The sequence below is a fragment of the Nipponia nippon genome, unplaced genomic scaffold (assembly GCF_047370975.1).
Source record: "Nipponia nippon isolate SJK-2023a ecotype South Korea unplaced genomic scaffold, ASM4737097v1 scaffold_15, whole genome shotgun sequence".
NCBI classification, from domain to species: domain Eukaryota; kingdom Metazoa; phylum Chordata; class Aves; order Pelecaniformes; family Threskiornithidae; genus Nipponia; species Nipponia nippon.
In genome coordinates, this window is record NW_028262331.1 from 4,724,548 (window position 1) to 4,742,886 (window position 18,339).

The 18,339-nt window shown below is 43.0% G+C and overlaps 1 long non-coding RNA gene across 1 annotated transcript in view; it reads right to left on the reverse strand.

Moving 5' to 3' along the window:
* The window catches only part of LOC148056293 (uncharacterized), an 88,023-nt gene extending 72,852 nt beyond the window's left edge, over positions 1 to 15,171 (reverse strand). The window contains exon 1 of the long non-coding RNA XR_015703407.1: positions 15,047 to 15,171. This is a non-coding gene — a long non-coding RNA (uncharacterized LOC148056293). The remainder of the gene's footprint in view (positions 1 to 15,046) is intronic.
* Positions 15,172 to 18,339: the final 3,168 nt, after the last annotated feature.

Genomic DNA, 18,339 nt, shown 5'->3' on the forward strand with positions numbered 1-18,339 from the left:
CAGCAAATAAGCAGAGCTTTTTCCCCATTTTTCATTTTATGAATTTTTCCACAGTTCAGAATAATTTGTAAACTGATGCTCGCCATTTGCAACTTCCTAACAAACACCCCAAATCTAAAATATTAAAATTGCCTAAAAAGAAACACATGAGGTGCCTCTATCCCTTGCTCAGCCGTATGAAAGAGAATCAGCTGCAGCAACACAGCACAGATTTTTGAAATTCACTCTCCGTCCAAGCTTTGCCATATTTCCTTATAAGCTTTTCCAGTGAATGCTCCTGAAAATCCATGCCTGCAATTTCACTGGATGGAATAATCAGGGTAAGCACATGCAAAGTGAGAAGCAAACTGAATCACCTTTTTGTTTGCTTTTTTGAAATTTTTAGGATTTGCACAATTTGTCACAATGCTCCCCTTCTTTACCCTCATAAGTATAAATCACATTTCCTCCTACAGGAACTCCAAGGATGTGACAGAAGTTGCCCTCATGCAAGTCAGAGGAAAAAGCGAAAAAGTCAGAAGTATGCACAACAATCTCAAAACATCACTGTCACATCTGCCCACAGCGAGACCCAGTTTTCCAAAGCAACCACATATATAATGGTGTTACAATTGCCCTTCTCTTTCAAAATGCCCATGTTGCTTGGGCAGTTCGGGGCCTCAAGTGTGCCACTTTACCATCTACATTAACCCCTGTGCCCCAGCTGGCAAAGTTGCAAATGAGCTGGGCCTTCCCCTCCTTTCCAGAGGACTTAATACTGACATACTCCCCTTGACTTCAATCAAGCCCCTAAGTCATAACATGCTTCCATGTTCAGCTTCTTCGTTTGTTTTTAAGTGATCAAGCTCACACAAGCCTAACGATTCCCTTCAGTTTTACAAGCATATTCATGTTTGCTGTCAAACGCATGAGTTAGTTTTCTGCAGGCTATTGCAAGAGAGCAACCATTAATTACTGCAACTGCACAAAATGCCTTTTTATTTAAAAATGTATTTCAAAATGTTTTTGGTGATTATACCATCACTCTCTCAAACTAGGTAGTCACTGGTAAACAGTTTATCTACTCTGAATTTGTAGAAAGTTGGTGTATTTTGATTTCCTACAGAATAATATTTCCTTTGACCTTCCCTTTCCCTTCTATGTGAACTGATTTTTACCTTTTTTTTTTATTCTGTGCCTTTAGGGGCTTAATAGAAGATTTCCAAACACAAGGAAGTGTCTTAAAGGGTAGCAGAAATGCACGTTTACTCATTACTGAAGCTTTACAACACAATTTGTTTCAGTGGAGAGAAGCTCAAAAATATGGCTTCCAGTGAGAGCCCTTGGGAAAGGCGCTTCCCTTCACGTACTCATGATGGCACCAGAGCTGATTGCTCAGAAGCTTCGTTTGCAGTCAGATACCTCACAACCGCAGCTTTCAGAAAAGTCTCAACGTTATTAAATGCCATTTAGCATGATGCACGCTTTTGGTAATTCAGCTTCTATTTAGCTATCTAAATTGAGTTCTGAACTCCTTCCAAAAAAAAAAGTTCTACCTCTCTCAGAAGAGACCCCAACCCTCCAGCTTTCTAACAAAAGAAAGAGTAGTGCAGGAAACAGAAATGCAAGTTTCAGTTCATTAGTTTCCTTTATGAAATGAAATTATTATAGGTAATATATATTTATATAGTTACATTCAAATATATATTAATATACTATACACATTATATACATATTTAATATATATTAGAGAAAAATTCTACAGTCCCCCAGTAAGTTAGCCTTTCCAATGAGTCCCGTGTTTACACTCATGCCAGCTATTTCTTTGGACATCAGTGAGGACTGTAAATAAGACTTTTCACAATATAGTAAATAATTACAGGCTCAATCCTTGATTGACACCAGATTTAGAAACTATATAAAATCATATTTCTCTAATTAGCTATTAATCAAGCACCAGCAAGTAAACATTTAAACAGCTGAGACCAGATCCCCCTTTTAGAAAATTGCTTCCACTGACAATTAATGTTGCAAACTTTTCCTATTGTGCTTTTGCAAGAAGAAAATATTGTTGTTATTGACAACAACTAAAGAAAACATCACCTTTTCATCCCTAATTACACACAGGCAATAAAGGACCCTTTATTTTAGCAAAAAAAGAGGCTTAAAACTCTCCTATTTTGAGTTTGAAGACTGGTTACTGGGCACCTGCGACACCATTCTCACCACTGCTTAGAAGATAAAGGCTGAAGGTGGCCTGGAAATGGTGCCTTTGAGATGTCAGGTCTCCTACCTACTCTGCTGCCCTGTGCATTTCTAAATACACACTACTTTATTTATGCAAATCTCTAGCTCAGGTAACCTAACAGAAGTTCACTGCTTTTAAGGACACTTCAGAGATGTACTACCACCACAGAAGTCATGATAACACCTTACATAGCAACAGGCGAGGCAAAACAACTGACTTCGTTCAACATGTGCTATCCCTAACGCTTTCTATGGAAATAACCCCGTACATTTAGCTGGTCGAAGGGTTGTAGGCAACACCCTACTCTTCAATTTCAGTCTCTGTTGGTTTGTGCAAAATCCTCAGCCCTCACAGTGCACGTACTGGCTTCCGGGGTTTCATTTCCATCCAGTTATTTGTCTTTTTATTTATGAATGAAAGTATCCTTAGGCAGAAGGTGTTGTCCAGATTAGAAGCAGGCAGAGTTTCTCAGCTGAAACTTTTATCCCTGCCCAAAGAAAACAGCCATATTTGGGTCAACAAAAACATTGCAAATTTATGTTGGATTTGTCACTTCAGCTGAAAAAATAAAAGTCATCAGCCTGAAAGTGCTTACACATTTTGAAACCGAAATTAACAAATTAATTTAAATTAACAAGAAAAGACTACAGGCACTTTAAAGAAAAGAAGCATTATGCATAGAGTCAAACAAAATATTTTATTCAACCTGAACTGATTCCCTTTTTTGGTCCTTTCACTAGTATGATCATCCTTCTCCTGAATCTGGGGGGTTTTTTTGTTTTTCAAGAAACATTTTCCTCGCAGCTTTTTTGGAGCTGAGGGTTCAGCTTGTTTTGTTCCCTGCAGCATTTCAACTCCTTCCTGCCCCTTCCAGGACAATTTGTGCCTACTAGTATCAGGACTACTGGTATGTAGAAACCAGAGGAAATCTCCCTGGAGAGAAAACTCTCCTGTTTGCTGTGAGATCAGGGACAATTCAACAGGTTGTAAGGCAGGGTAATACAAAGCTGCTGTGGAAGGTGGTTTTTGCCCGTGCCCAGCCTGCTGGGATGGGAGCCTGTGAACATGCACCCTCATTAGCCAGGAAGTTTTTGACTCATTCCACCGGAACAAGTGTTCCTTAACTTCAAACAAACAAACAAACAAAAAAGGTCAGATCCCCCTTGGCCACTGTCACCCAAGGGTCAGAACCTACTTACAATATATAGTGGATCTGAAGGAGTCTAATGGTCTGTAATGACAGATACAGAGACCCTGCAGCTGGATGTCACAAAAATTAAGAGTAAGCGCTTTACGAGGAGATGTGGGAAGAGGGATCCCTTCACTGATTCTTCGACTAGAGATCCGGCTAATTACCTGCCAGATGGATGCTAACGGAGGGGTTTGTCGCATTGAGAGGGGGTGTTTAAGACACCTTCCCCAGATACCTGGGACTGATAGTTGCTGTCCCCTGCCAGTGCTTCACCTTTGATTTCACATGAATGCTCAGGCTGAAGTTGCCCAGCTCTTAGCTAGCAGGTGATATGGATCCACTGGCCATTTCAGCAATGCTCAGGGACATTTCTGCTCAATGATTTGCTCTCTTAGCAGCAAGGGACTGGCCAGTCTGCTCAGCTGGGCTCTCTGGCTTCATCAGGGCCCCCTCACAACTGCAGCCCTTGAATATTGAACCTTCCCTTAGTAGCCCCATTCTCCTGCACAACCATAAAATGCAGCCTCTCCTGGTTGGCACAGACTCCAGACTTGGATACACAACAGAGCAGGACATGTGTCTGAGGAGGTTTGGCCCACAATGAGTCAAGGAAGGGGAGGATAGACTGCTAATGTCCATTCATAAGCCTTGTCGGCTTGTAGCCCATGAGAAAATACACAAGGCGTTATTTGCCTCCCAATGCTTCTCTGTACCTTTCCACCTGGCTACTGCCTCTCCAGCAAAACAGGTTGGGATTGCTTGCTTGGAAAAAGCTGGGAGATGCATGTCCCCTTTCTGCATACTGCAGCGACCACCTTTGAAAGAAAACAAGCCCCATTTCTGAAAGATTAAATACAGGGACTGTTATAGATGTTCAGAACAGCACAAATGGTTTCTTTAAGGTTTGCGACCCTATGGGAGTATTCCCCAGAAACAGAGACTACTCCAGAGACTTTGCAGCATGGCAGATGTGATCAGACCAGCCATGGTGTAATCACCCTGGCATGAGCGTAACAGACCACGGAGGAATGTTTGCATGTCAGGCACAGTTTGGGACAAGATTACTTGCAAATCTGATCCGTGTAGCCCTACTCATTGCTTCTCAAGAAAGTCTCTTCATCAGGGAGAAAACACAAGACAGAGAAATTCTTAGACAAGAAATATCTCTGGGGCTCATTCTTACCACTTCCTCCTGTCCGCCTCATAACCACCCCATTACCTCACAGCCCCTGCTGCTGTGCAAAGCTGCATTACACCCTGGCTTGCGGGATTACAAGACACCACGTGTGAACGTGAAAAAACCTCCCAATCTCAATAAGCACCTCACCCTCTCACCAAGACATGGTTTGGACTGGCAGATTTTGTCCTGTTAAACTGAGCAACATCACTAATTACAGCGTGCAAACATTAATTGAGACCACACCCTGGAAAAGTGAAGGGAATTGATGTGCAGCAACACGACAGAGCTGGACAGTGGCACAAGACAACAATTTCTATCACACGAAAACTGCAAACTGGAGTTTAACTTGTCTAACCAGCCCATATACATCACGTCAAGGACACAAATCTACCACCACCCTGGAATTTGTGCTCTCAGGTCTGTGTTCCTGGGCTGCCAGCATTTAATGTGTGTCTCAGGTGGAGCCAGCAAAAGTTCTTGTAAAATTGATCTTGGCCTGCATGCATAGACCTAAGGTGGTAATTCACCTGGATAATTTGCAAATGGGAGGTTTGAGGACTGGCACAGTTGAATGAAATTCACTTCCTCACAATCTACAGGTGATCAAATTCAGATCCCTGTGCGCAGTCTACATTGACTCAATGAAGCCAGTGGAATCACTGACGATTTGAGACAGAATTAGATTGAGGACAATAAAAATTATTATTTCTGGAAGCAGCAAGTTTTCCTGGAATTCTGTGTAAAGTCTAACCTTACGAACAGGTGGTGTGGGACACAGAGGACACAGGAAAAGAAGCATGGAAAAATTAGCATGTGATCTCTCTCGTATTGGAGACACAATTCCATACCCAGAAATACACAGATGGATAACCCCCCTACTACAGGACAAAAAAAACCTATTCCAGCCACACCTCATCATTCACACTAGAGAGACCCTCCTTTAGCAAGGTATTGCTGACTGAACAGAGAAGTTTAAATACCAGCAATCCAGGTAGAGGCCAGTCTGGCTCAATGGCTCCTGATGTACTGTTGACCCAGAGCTAAACTAATTAGCCCATTTCCTTTTTAAGGGTTCGCAAATGCCACTTGGCCATGTCACTCCACACCGGAGGACTCTGAAGCAGACTAATTACACCAGCAAACGTTTGATTGAAAATCAAACTCAAATGACGTAGACTGCAAGAGGTCACCTCCCTCCCAATACAAAAGGCCTGATTCAGGACTCTGGGGCAGCTCCCTTTTAAAGTCAGTATAATCCTGCAAGTCCAGGAAGCATGGTAACAGAGAAAGAAAATAAACTTAGTTTTGGCACACAGGCAAGATCCACTTCGCTAGCAGTCCCCCTCTGATGTTGATGCCGCCCAAACGTGGCTGATGAGCCTGTTACAGCCTTGACTAGCTCAGATGTGGGCAGGAGGGAAACACCAGCATTATTCTCCATTGGCGACAACAGCCCAGAGGCACAGCTCAGCAAGAATTTTAAGTAGCTAAAATGCTAAGCATCGAAGCAAGATTCTGTCCCAAAACTTCCTGTGGGTTACATTTGCACCTCAGTTTCTCTACCTGTAAAATAATAATTACCCAACATACCAGTTCTTGTAGGACTTAATTAGCACTTGTCAACCTCTTAGAGCTCCTCAAGGGAAGAGGAGCTATGCACCACAAAGTACTAATTAATGGAAGAATCCTTTGGAACAAAGTATACGATTCTGTTGTTGTCAGATCTAATAGAGTCATAAAAAAACAGGGCTGGAAGGGATATCAAGAAGTAACCTAGGCTGTTCCACTGCCCTGAGGCACGATCAAGTATATCTAAATCACTCCTGATAGATGAATACCCCCAAATCTTGGGATGCTCAAGCCGTGGATTAACATAGATAAAGATGGACTCATATTACATGTGCTTTGCACTCTTTGGCTCTGCTGAATGCAGATAAGTACTCCCTCATGTGTGGCACATGGGGCCTCTCAATTGCTCTCTACACTGGCCTGAAAGAGGCTTTACTGCACTCCCGTACTGCGAGATCTACCAATCTTTCCAACTCATTATTATTACAGCTCATGCAATAAAAAGCCCCATTGTAGCATACAATCCCCAAATCCCAAAATCGGAATTAATGAGGCACAAAACATGAAAAAGACCTTCAAATGGGGAATGGAGCAGAGAGGCGTTAAAGGATATGCTCGTGGTTATGTGGGGCTTCAGCGAGAACCAGAAATTCGGTGCAAATCGCCCAAGTCTCACACATGGCTGAATTGCAAGACTTCCCTTCCATAATACCTTCAAATCATTTTTGTTATGTTTTTCCCACTTTTCTCTCCCTTTTCCAACCCCAAGAATCCATCTAAAGTACAGTTTGGCCTAACATGTAATTCAGATGTGGCTACTGAAGCATTGCACAGCCTTAAGTCTAAAATTTCCCTTTTTTTTTTTTCCTTGAAACTGAAGTTAGGCAGGTCAGGCCTGGAACATTAGCTACACAAAGATTTTTAGAGGTTTTTTTTTTTTTTAAATGCTTTAATTGTAAAAATGTGTCAGTTCAAGCAGTCTTTCCAAGACATACATGCAAAGTACAGTAGGAGATACCTTTTATTTGATTAACTTCATACAGGAAAGCTTTTGAAACTTATACTTTCTTCATCAGGCTAGTGGGGAAAAGCTAAGCTAGGCAACTGATACAGCACTTCAGAAGTTTATTAAATTAACCAATTAAACTGAGGCAGTATACAATATACAGAGGCCAAGGCAAACAATAGAAGGTGGAACACACTCCTGGGGCTGAGACAATAGTGTCGTGTCAGCATTTCCATTATGAAGCTACTGCAGAGTTATTATGGGATGTGTGCAATAAAAAAAAAAGCTTAAACCACTGAATTCAGTCATTCTAAGGGATTCCCAAACATGCCCAGGCGGATGGAAGAGCAAGACGCAAACCAGTTTTTCACTAATTTTGTCACTTGAATTAGAAAGCAGGTTTGGCCTGGAGAAACAGGTTGGCACGTTACACAGGAAACAAAGAAAGGCTGGTTCTCTGGAGCTGCACAGTGCCCAGCATAAGGGAGCCCTGTTCTTGGTTGCTTGAAAATACAACCATAATGAACGTGATTAATCAAGTACAGCATGTTTGCACGTTTGTGTGGGCTGAGACACAGAGCTTACTCAGTAACTTAAGGTCTTTGCGGCAAGGCTAGCATCTTGTATAGCATCTTACCCTCAATCACAGCGTCCCTACACGGCAACGTAACGCAAAATGTAAAACATGACAAATCACAAATACAGCAAAGCTGTTTGTATTGGCAGAGTTGAACCACAGAAGTGTACCTGACGTGAAGATTTGTCATCTCTTCAGTGCTAAACAAGAACCAAAGTGAATACTTTTCACAATAGGGAGAATCGAGCGTAAGCTGAACTCCCCTAAAATTTTGGGTGCTCAGCATCAGGCTCAGATCCCGATTTTGAAGGTTGCTCCTTTCCTGTACAAATAGTGCAGATTCTTTGGGTAACAGAGATTCAGTGGTTTCATGTTACATTTTGCACCACATGAAAAGCTTTTCATGAGGTGCAAACCTTTTCACGCAGCCCCAGAACAACTCATCAAAGGGGAAAAAAAAAAAAAAAGAAAAAAAGAGACCAATAATGGAAACACTGACACAACATTTACTGTAACAGCATGATCAGCAGCAACTATAATTCTCCTTCAGAAAGTTACACCCACGATGCTTTCTTTGGCCTGTATACCTTGTATATTGCCTTGGTCTAACCGGTTAATTTAATAAGCTTCAGAAATATTTAGTTGCCTGGCTCAAAAAGTTGGACACAATTTAAAACCGGGTAGCCTGGTTTGTGACCGCAAGTTGTTCTTGGGATGGCATATCCATGATTCAGTACAGCATCCCAGCGCTGCTCTGCTCTAAGGGCAGTTCTAGCTGTGCTCCATTTCCTCTCTGGAAACCTAACAAATCCAGCTCAGTTCCCAGCACCACAGAGCAGCCACACAGCTCTGGATATGAAAGCAGCTCGACAAACGAAGGTTAAATTGAATTAGCTGAACCAACTTAGCATTCCAGCTCTGCGACAGAGTTTAAGAGAGGCTAGGGAGTGCTGGGAAAGCACACGGGTGTTTTACAAGAGAGGATGCCATGGTGGGTAAGGACCAGCTTGGAACCCAGGAGACTCACTGTTATTCCTGCCTTTGCCAGTGACCTACCACATGATCCTGAAGAAGCCACTCCACTTCATGTGTTTTTCTTTCCCCTCCTGCCCTTTTTCTGCTTTGATTATAAAGTTTTCCAAGTGATTGCATCATCCTGTTTGTACAAAATACGTATTTGCATAACATCTCACACAACAAGGCCCTGGTCACAGCCGGGGCTTCTAGACACAAGAGTTATGAAGAAAAATATTAGCAAATTCAATGTGTTTAAATGCCCATTATGGGTATTTTGTAACCAACATTTCTTCACTAAAGATTCTACTGTGTTGTTTTGCCAAATGACACAGGATAGAGGAGGTCCTGTGTGGAAGATGTTGGCTGATGCTCTTCCTTGCAGGCAGAATCTGAGGGCATCTTGGAGATGCAAAAGGGATGGACTATTTTGCAGGCTAATAGCAAAAATCTAGAACAGCTGCATAGCTCTGACAACCTGACAAAGACATTTTTCTATCCTGAGCTCCAGTTTCACTAGCTCTTTTCACAGGATGTTGGTGCCTTCAAACCCAAATTCTTTGGTTCAGCCTCATGTGGACACACAACTCAGTCCTAATCTAATCAGATTGTCATAAAAAAAAAAAAAAAAAGCCTTTTGGATCATTCCCAGAGTTAACATTATTTCTACCCAGTGTATCTCCCTTTATACCCACCTCCAAAATGCTGAATGAAGAGAAAGAGGAGAAAAGAAATTAAGACAAGTAGTGGCCAATCTTTCACACCCCAGGTTTGCAGCTAACAACTGCCTAACCAGAAAGCTGTAAAAGAGGCATCTGAGCCAGCAATAGCATTAGCAGAAGCTGAGCTGGAGCCTCAAGTTCTGGCAGTAGCAGTGGCAGTGCCCCAAGAACAATACTTAGAAGGAGTAAGGCCAGTGGCAGCAGCCCCTCGGGCTGTCCAACAGCTAGGATCCCCATCTCTTCCATTGGGGAAAGTGCAAGACTTTGGGGTGCACCCAGAAGTCTGACCTTGCAACCTGGGGGAGGGAGGAAAACCAGCTGTAACCTTGATCCCTTTCCAAAGCACCACAGATCTCCTAAAAACAGAAGCAGGAGAATGAGACTGGCAGTACATGCTGTTTAACAGCAGGAAAGAAACTGCATCACCATAGATGCTGCTTTCCTACACCCATTCCCAAAGCTTGGACTTCTGACATTTGTCTTGTGAACATAACATGCAAACTGGGTTTGAACAAGATGATTCCACACAGCCCAAGAAATAATAATGGATATGCAAGTTATCATCATCTACCTGGTAATTCCTGTGGGTCTTGAAGACTCCTTCTGCAAAGCACCCACCTGTACAGTGCCAAGAATCCTAACAAAGTGCCAGGACTAATCCAAAGAGAACAAGATGAGCAAGTGCAAAGCAACTTGTTCAAGAGTTCATTAAGCCAGTGACAGACTTCGGCTTTCTTAATCTTCACCTGGTGTCCTACATCCCCACCCTTGATTCCTCAGTGCATCCTGCAGCACACTGCCAGACAGCACGATTCAACCGAGAGAGTCAGTGCTCACCAGCTCCCACAGAGCTCCATGGAAACTCTGCCACAATTTCTGAGAAACTCGTGATTTAGGTTCTCGCCAGCCAAAGCTGTCACATTTCCTACACAAGTGTCATAGCACAACCGCTGCATTAAAAGCACTTGCTGTTCGAGAGCTGGAGTTGTAACACACAATGCTGTGCAACACACAGGTACTCCAGCCATCTGGAATAAACCCTTTCACATTGAACATTCCTTCTCTAATTGCTGCAGCTGAAGTTGGATGTTCTCTTCTTGATCTCAGTACCTGAGTTTGTTTTGGTTTTTTCTTTGTCTTGTTCTATTTTGAAATTCTTAAAATTAAAATGCAAGGGTTTGCCCTTTTAAAGGGGAAAAGAGGCTGGAATGAGTAAAATACCCTTTCCCTTTAATGATCTGCTGCCCAGCCAGCTGGGACAAAGTTGGATATGATGTCAGATTCCCAGTGCTTTAACACAACAGGGCTGTTTCCCCTAAGTATTTCTCTAACTAAGCAGAACTCAAAGGTTTCCTTCTCCAGCAAACACCTGAGCAGAAATGACTCACCCACCATGTCGGCAACTGGCACAGGTCTCTCAGCCCTAGTGCCAAGCCTACTTATATTGTTGAAATACTGAGAGGGGAATTTTCCTTCTGTGATTTCCAAAAAGGTTCGTCCATCTATATTTTCCATAAAAAGTAGCCTTATGCCTGTTTTTATCAAGGGGGGGTGAGAGATGAGTTGAGGTAAAGCGTATTTGTAAGACCAGCCATACAACAAAGTCATTTTTTCAAGCTCATGAAACATTATAATGCATCTATATCTAATCAAATCACTTTTTATTTTTTCTGCCTGACTTCCTTCAAAAATAATGCATATATGATCATGGTGTGCATGAGCATGCATCTCTAATAACTTTTGAATGAGTTGGCTGCTTTCAGCTCAATTTGATAGAGACACAGGAGTTTCAGAGCTCTCATATTGCTACAAGTTTCATGAAAATGGGCAACTGGATAGAAGAGAGAGATCTAGAGGCTGGAAAGCTGCAGCATGAGTTCACCCAGTGTCAGACACCAGAAAATGACTTTGTAAAGGCACTGACACATGGAATAGCCTCAATGGAAGGCGACAATCAAGCCAAGAGATATAAAGCCACAGTACACCAAATACTACCTGAATATTTATTTTGAAGGGACATAGTAACAAAAGTCACCAGTCAAAAAATGAATGGCCTTCAAGATACAGCACTCGAAAGAGCAGGCAAGACAACTAAATACTTCAAAGGAAGCCTACAAGCAAAAGTACTATTAATTTTAACTAAATCCTGAGCTGGACACTCTTCTTACATCCATGTAATCATTAATTCCAGAAGAGTGACTTCTGATATACCCCACGGTAAGCCCCAGATCATACAAATCCACTCTTTATTGCCCGAGTAGTACTGTTTAAAATCAATAGGATTACTCATAGTGGTAAAGTTAAGCACCTGTGAAAGTGTTTGCAAGATTGAGGCCTAAGGCCTGGTCTAGGCACAGCTTTTGTACTTGAAGAACTGGTTCACTTAAAGGTTTGTTTTGTTTTTGGTTTTATTTTTAAAGAAAACAACAGAATAATTAAAGCCATACAACCACTTTAAAGTGGACACTTTTTTATTACTATAACGGGAACTTCCAACAGCACAGCCATTCCCAGGTCAGCTACGCTGCTCCAACTGCACTCACACTGTAGGGAGTTGTGCCAGTGCCATTAAGAGCACACAACTTTTACACCTTGAACAGCTCAACAAGGAGATGCCAGCCCACTATGCCTACTCAAAGCTCTCCAGGTAATTCATCCACAGAAAACACCTGATAGAACAAGCAACATGGGCAAACCCATGTTTGAAGAACATTTGGTCTGGAGTATGTCAAGAAATAGGACTTCCCCCCCCCCCCCCCAATTTTCTTCCTGTCCTGTGCATGTGCACCCACAGGGGAAAAAAAACCAACAACAACAACAAAAAACCCCACACCTAAAAAACTTTAGAGCTTAGAATTTCACGTGTGCAGAATTAAGGAAGGTGAAAAAGGTCAAGATTGCCTCTCAAGACAACAAAAAGGAGCATCCATTCTAGGGAAACACCCAAACTTTAGGACATGCTAGGAGGAAGAGGGAGTGGAACAGTGAACTAACATGTTTAGATTGCTAAGAGGTTAAAAAAATTGTCACACTTTCAAAGAAGAAGAAAAAGACAAAAGACATTAAGAGTAAACAGGAAATTTGGGAAATCAATTTCACTCAAAGTAGCAAACATCTGGAATAAATTGTCAAGAACTTAAGACCATCAAAGCAAAGTATTAATGAGGTTAAGAGGCAGCTAGACTGGAGGAGGAGACTGAAGAATACAGTGACAAAGGAGAGAGGTGGAGCCGAGATAAACCTAGAGGCAACAGGCTCATTAGCCTAAAGGGCTTGGCGTCTCTCTCTGCCCAATACTTCTTTATCTTCTCATTGCTCCAGGGTTAAAATGTGTTGGTTTTTTTTTTTTCCCTCCCTGCTGCTTTTTGGTTATTGAAAGGAAACAATACTTTTTTCCTAGTAATTCCATGCTGCGATCTGTGACATGGCACTTCATTGCTGAGCTTCCAAATTTCTAAGTTTAACTCAGAGTAGTGCAAGAAAACCAAATACATGCTTCTCCTTCAACCAGGTAGAGCTTTCTGAAGTCTGGAGTCCTCATTCCTACCTTTCACACTTTGAATTATTCTTAATTCTTACTTTTGTTACAGAATGTTTCTTAAAGAAGAAAAACCTCATTGCTTTAATCAAAAGGATTTAGTAAACATCTCCATGGCTTCAAGAGCCGGTTTTCAAAAGACTCATTTGTTTTAAAGTAATTCAAACTAAGCGAAACAACACCTTTAAAGATGACAAAAAACAGTAGGCATAAATGAATAAGGAGTCTAAGAAGGAAATACTTAGCATGACTTATCCCTTAATATCCAGATCCCTCTCTAGAAGGGATAATCAGAAAGCTATGTTGGCCCTTATTCAAAAGAAGAGAACGGTCTTCCATCTCTGCCTGGACTGTTATTAACTATATTGGTTACATTCACGGTCATTAACATCCTTTAAAAGATGATCTGGGGATTTCATTTTCCACCTCCCATTATTGAGCAATGGAATATTCATAAAACAGTAGACGGAAACAACTCAGAAGAAAAAGAAAAGAAAGCCTCCAAGTTCCCATCTCTGCCAGTTAAATTAAACTAAACTGAGGATTCAACATGAAATTGATTCAGGAGCAGCAGTATATATGCACACACATTAAAAAGCACACTGGGGGGGATACAGACTAATAAAACATGCGCTTGCCTGTCCTCTGCTCTAATAACCACATGCAAACTTCAGCCAAGCCTGACAGAGTGGGAAAGGTTTCAAAGATATGAAGTTCCTGTGGGTTTCACAGGATAGGCAGCTGGGTAAAGGATGAAGATGCGCTAAAGAGCCCCACTGAAGTGCTTATTAGACATAAGAGAATCCACACCAGCCTTCATTACTTGTCTAATAGCAGAGGGCCTGCTCGTGCTGTTTGTTATCAGCCAAGCACCCACATCTAAGGAGTCAAAGTTTTATTGGGAACATCTGCTCTTGTCTTTGCAAAAGGCAGCTGAAGCTCTGCTTCAACCTCAACAGCTTCTCCATTAGCTGTTCCCAAATCCCTATTTCCACCTTCCTGGCATGAGGAGATCCAACAGGGCTCTCATGGGGCCACCCTGCTGAGTGGCTCACAGAGAGAGCTGAGGGCTCACAGAGAGCCCCATGCTGCCCTACAGCACTGGGGTTTTATTTTTAACCCAAAGCAAAAGAAATATGCCTTGGTACTTGCAAGGAGCAATGAATTAGACCAGAAGAGTTTGGAATGACTGGATGCATTCAAGTTACTCAAATCCATTGGTGAATTTAGCCACCAGCTAATACAGTGGTCGTGAGAGGAGAGGTGTCTCCCTCAGGAGCCGGTTCAGACCTAGTTCCTCACAGATCTGAAGCATCCTCTGGGCCGCCCCTCACTAGACTGACTGTGAAGAAAGCACCAAAAACCCTACTCCTCACTTCAGCACTTTAATTAGATGCCATAAATACACACAGCTGTTAAACTGGCCAAGGCCTCTTATTTTTATCCCAGTTCTAACATGGAGAATCAGCCATAGTGGGGCTTCAAGGCACTCCACTCCATCTTTCTCCGTTTTTACCTTGCCATTAAAACATAACTAGAGGGAGCCATCTGGAAAAAACAGGATTAAAAGTTTGCTCCATCAGCCAGGTATGCGGACAGGCAACCTGGCCAGACCCTGCCGGTGAGAGCACGCTGCCCAGCACCTCAGTCCCCGGGGCTTAACTGATACCAGCCTGATACATGCAGGCACAAAACATAGAAGATCTTTAATACCAAAAGCAGGCAGTTGTTTTTTCAGTAACTGAGGAGTGGTTTAATGAGCACACTATGGCTGGAAAAAGGTGATAAGCTTTGTATGTTATATGAAAAGCCAGGGGTTTACTTTATATAATCAGACACAGCTGACTAAACAGGGCACTGAAAGTCATTCACAGCCAAGGTAAGACAAAACAACAAAACCCCCACAACCTTCCCATCCCGCCTCCCCCAAAGAACCGGTTCCCCAGGCACAAACCCAGGGTTGATCCAAGGCCTCAAACACCCTAATTAATATGCTGTGTGGAAAAAAACCACTGGCTTACCTTGGCATGCCGAGGCCTCGCCTCCATGTTGGTTGTGCAGGGACAGGAGAGCCAGGGCTGTGCATGGATGCGGAGCAGCCCCTGTGACTGAGCCCAGCAGCCTCTCCTCGTGTCCTTCACCTGGCAGTGGTTCCTGGGGGCAGAGCGGAGCCTGTTAGCATTAATCCCCCACACCTGTGGGGCTGGAGGAACACGCCCTCAGAGCCGCCCTCCCGGCCCCACACAGGTGGGGGAAGGTTCCAGGTGTCAGCCATGCTTGGGGAAGGGCCCCACACAGCAGACCTCAGCTCGCGGCCGTGGCACTGCATGGGAAGGCAAAACCCTGCCGGCCTTGTGGAGCAGGGCTGCCACAGCCACCATGTTTCACCAGCCCAGCCACGGCTGAGGGAAAGCTTGGCTCCCTGTGCCCAGCCGCCAGGCCACGAGAGGCTCGGGTGTTTGCCCCGCTCTAGCTAGCACCCTGGCATGCATGTGTTTAACCCAGGAACAAAACTAAACTTCTCCATCTTTTCCAGAAAAAAAATAGGGCAGCATGCAGTATTTGGCTTTACCTGTGTGCTGCTGTTTGTACAAACTTGGGTGAACTGTAACACCAATTTAAAAAGAAATCATTAATATTTCCTTAAGGCTTTTCATAATTCCAGACAAAATACGGACACTTGTACTGCTTCAGCACTTGATTCTCACCAGTATTATTTTTCCAAGCATTACATTCTGTCACAGCCTTTACACCCTCAGCCCAGTTGGGAGGGCAGAGATCCTTGCTGAAACTAGCTAATTCCTGTTCTACAAATAACTTTCTGGCTGCTATTTAAACTGCATCCTTTTTACATATAATAACTTAAAGGCAGTAGCTTACCAGTAAATTAATGGAGATTTATCTCTTTCTGGCCTGTTAGAGGAAGCCCCTAACCCCACTCTCTCTGGTAATGAACTTTCTACTCATCACAGCTGTGGGGGTACTTGCAGCTTCCAAAACTTAAAGGGACAAGGCAGGAGAAGTAAAGTTACCTGCCATCCTCTCCACTTTTCTGTAAAACAACTTATTTTTGAACCATGTGAGCCTGTGACACGCTGAGCAAAACCAGGTTTCACTACAGTGTGGGTAGGTTCATGCAGGAGGCCAAAACCCATGCGAAGCAGGAATCAAAAGGCTTTCAGCGACACTGTGCAAGTCAGCTAAAGGGGAACCAGCTTCGCCTCTTCCCAAGTGCAGAGTGGGATGTGGTTTAAATAACTGACCAAGCCTGTCAGGAGATTTGTTGGGAGTCAGCTTGCAGGATCAGCATCTGGAATGGCAATGTAGCCAACGGCTACTGGTCAACAGAAGACATGGCCGATCCTGACTCTCTACCTACTTGCTATGTGACCTCAGCCGAGATGGTTCTTACCTTCCTTTTTGGTTTCAGTCCTCTGGCTGTTTGGATCTCCTTTCACTTCCATACATAAGGTCTCTTACCCCATGAAAGGGCAGCTACTGTCTTCTAATCATTGTAACAAAAAATCCTGCCTGGCCTAGCATCTGAGCTCTGTATTCCTGCTGAAGCAGCTGACCAAACACTGAGCTTGCTAGTATATTTTGCAAAAAAAAAATGATGTTCCACAGGTCAAAAGACACATTAAGCAATCATTTAAACTGAAAGGGACAGTAACAAATGGCAACATTTCCCTAGATAAGGACTCAAGGAGGTATTGCCATGCTTGACCTTAAATACCTGAGTTAGCATTCCTAGGCCCCTGCTTTATAATCAGCGGAGTCAGACAGATGCTTTCAGAGGCTGAAACAGAGGAGAGATGAACTTAAGTACCCTAAAATGCCTATTCAAGGACCTCTCTCCCTTCAATCACTGAAGAGAAGTCCTGCAGAGATAAGCCTCCTTGAATATACACTAGATTTAAGTGGCCAAAGTTAAGTCAATACACATGAGAATCCCCCAAGTTATGTAACTCTAACAAAAAAGTCCAGGTTTGCATGTTAGAAAACTATTATTTCAAATTCTGTGCCCTCATGTGCTTCAAGGATCTAAAGTCTGGCTCCTTCAATGTGAAACCCCCTTATGCTTTCCAAAGTCTTGAATTTGGAAAAGGGCAAAATAGCATGTTGAAATACAAGGGTCCTCAGACGCTGCAGCTGTACAGATGGTTCTGCACAGCACCGACATGCCCAGATGTGTTCTTTAGCAAGTTGTGAACCCCAGCCATGTAATCAGAGCTGTGGGAGCCGGAGTCTTTTCTGGTGCAAGCCATGGGCTTGCCTTTAGGAATCCAAGTGGATTTGCTCTTGCATATAACCCAGCTTTGTTGAAGTTGGTTTTCCCCCATTCATAGTGGGAAATCCATTTTTATTGGGTATAAGCATTATCATAGGATGACTTAGAGACATATGGCTGTCTGTGCTTCGTGGATAACATCTTGCTGATGACCACCTGAATTCAAACAGACTGATGGGCAAAAGAAGCAAGGCCCAGGGGTGAGAAACTCTTTCTGTATAGTTGCCTACAGACAGGTTAAAGACCAGTGACCTATGGTACAGTTAAAAACCATGTCCAACATTAATTATCACTGTGAAAATCAGAAGACATTTCAAGGATGACAAGGGAGAAGAATTATGAGGAGGAGGAGACTGTTCTAGGGTCAGATACTGTTCAATATTAACAATTTGGAGGGCAAAACACAGAACACATACAAAATTTGTGGATGATGGACAGTAAGCTAAGGCAACTTATGTGGAGTTTGGAGGACAGGGATAGAATTCAGAACAGCCTTAAACTGAAGGGGAGGTAGAAAATCAACAAGAAGGAATTAAAGATCAGTGCAGATCGTCACGTGTTAGAAGAAAGGCACGAGTAAAATTCGGAGAGAAATTGGTTAGGCTGTAGTTCCTCATGACAGGATCTGAGGTTCAAAGAGCAGCACAGATTGATCATATGTCAGCCCAGTAAAAGGCAAGTGTCATTGGGGCTGTATTAACAACGCTGACAGATGTAACATCACAGATTTATTGAAGTTGGAAGGCACCTCTGGAGATACTCTAGACCAAACCTCCTGATCAGAGCAGCATTGGCTAGAGCAAGTTTCCCAGGACCATATCCAGTTGGGTTTGGGATATCTCCAGCAATGAAGACTCCATGACCTATCTGGGCAACCTGTCCCAATATCTGACCACCACCGCAGTGAAAAAGTTTAAATGAAATTTCCTGCATTTCAATTTGTGCCCATTGCCTCTCATCCTGTCAATGGACACCACTGGGAAGAGCATGGATTTGTTGTACTCAGTCCCGTCATCCAGGTCA